The following is a 2,099-nucleotide window of genomic DNA, read 5'->3' on the forward strand; positions in this document are numbered from 1 at the left end:
CCTTGTGATTTGTCTTTACAAGGGCTTGGTCTAATACGCCCCCACATATCTAGGTCACTATGTGGGAATATTTGCATAATGTGCCCAAATGTTCACGCAAAGAAAGAAGGCGTGGTTTCAGTAACCGCATTTAGTGTTGAAGCAGCCATGTCAGGGAGACGCTGTGTGTTTCTAGGCGAAAGCAAAAGCACTTTATTTGGCCTTCCGAAAGTAGATGCATTTAGGAATCTTTAAGATTACTTACAACAGAACAGCAATGCATTTTATGGACGACCGTTTCGTGAACCTAGGAGAGGAGGTAATTCTGACTTTGCTATGACAATCTGGCGTTACATTTCCGATGAGTGCTTGCGGTGTTCGGCCAATCACAGTGCACTGGGTCAGCTGGCCAATCAGAGCGGACTGCGCTTGTCAAAGGAGGGGGCTTTGTAGAAAACGAAGCGTTTGAGAGAGGCGGGGCATAGAGGACCTACAATAATGTACAGTATTTGAAAAATAATGTGTTTTTTGAACATTAAAGCATGTCAACATATTCTGTTACACCAAATACACAAAATAATGATCTTTAAAAAAGCATCATATGACCCCTTTAAAGTAATTTTTATCATTTTATGTTAGAAAAAATGACCTATATAAAGGTAAAAATGCCCCTGGAAATCAATTTAAGGTGGCAAATACTGACCTTAATGAAAACTTTAAACAAACCATTGCACAGATTCAGTAAACGAACCATTGCACAGATTCAGAATATGAAGACCTTTATCGTATAACCACAGTAAGTCGGTACTAAACCACATAGGCCAAAATGGCAGTAGTTTTTTAGATGGCAAACAACTTTAAAAAGTCAAACCAAGTACCTTAAAGCAATGGCATACTCTTTTAAGTGGTATACAAACCACCCTTAGTCTATTTCTTTGAAATGGTCTCTTTTACTGCCACTTTCTGAGAATGACCCACAATATAAGATTTTGAATCCTTTACAAATTATAGCTGAGAACAAAGCACAAACTCTCAAATATGGAAAAATAGTGACAATATTTCATTGCTGGACTCAGGAATTAGGCTGAGTCTGTTTTTCAAGTAGTGACTGATCTGTGATACAGGGAGTGTCACTGAAAGCTCAGGGCACAGTCTAGTGTTAATGAGCTGGTGAGCAATCAACTACTCTCAGTCACATGCTGGCTGACGACATTGGCTGTTGCTATAACCAGGCACCCTGGCCAGAGTGCTCATCACAGCTTTACCTCTCATGATCTTCAAATGTCAATCATGACTCTAAGACTGGAATGAGGAAACATATGTTTATCTTTCTTGTTACTAATCAGGAAGCAGATACACCAGCCTTGGTTAAAAAAAACAACAACACACATTTCAAATTCAATTTCAGTTGTGCTTTTGATGACAGCTAAATTTAACGTCACATCCGCATTTTAGCATAAACAAATGTAAATCAATGACTGAAGAAACTCTTGTATTGGTTAGATGAGCTGAAAATAATGATAAACAAATGATAATGAGTCCTTACATAGCCAGAAAACATTTATGCTTTAGCAGGGCCGTCGCTAGGAATTTGCTATGGGGTCCCCTCAAAATCACGTTCGGTGGGGTGGCGCGATCGGGCCCCCCCCCTCGCCAAGGGCCCCTGTTACTCAGCTCCATTATTACCCCCTGTCCGATACCCCTGTGCTTTAGCTTTGGTATTTAAATCATGGAAGACTTTAGGAATACATACTAGGGTTTCTAATGTTGTTACTTGTTCAAATCTGCATTTTTTTTTTTTTACTTTTAGGTTAGCAAAAATATGCTGATACATGTGAAGCTGTGGGACGTAAGAGATCATGTGACCATAGCCAACAAGTTCTGCAGGTTTGAGTCATGAGAAACACAAAAATATGTTGTATATACTTGCACTGCATAGTTGATAAAGACACCAATCTTTCAAGTCACTACTTGTGACATATAAGCCAAATGATGTCAAACTTTGACAAAACGTCTTCTGATCTGAGAGCAATAGACATTTATTTAATTATTTTTATTTTTTCTTTATTTGACGTTAGGGATGTAACGATTAACCGTGAGCCGGTTGAAAATCGATTAAA

General features: G+C 38.8%; 1 protein-coding gene across 1 annotated transcript in view; it reads right to left on the minus strand.

Moving 5' to 3' along the window:
• The window catches only part of LOC107710898 (tyrosine-protein kinase FRK-like), an 8,924-nt gene that overhangs the window by 4,241 nt on the left and 2,584 nt on the right, over positions 1-2,099 (minus strand). The gene's annotated exons all lie outside the window — the stretch shown is intronic.

The sequence above is a fragment of the Sinocyclocheilus rhinocerous genome, unplaced genomic scaffold (assembly GCF_001515625.1).
Source record: "Sinocyclocheilus rhinocerous isolate Xijiao unplaced genomic scaffold, SAMN03320098_v1.1 scaffold4493, whole genome shotgun sequence".
Taxonomy (NCBI): domain Eukaryota; kingdom Metazoa; phylum Chordata; class Actinopteri; order Cypriniformes; family Cyprinidae; genus Sinocyclocheilus; species Sinocyclocheilus rhinocerous.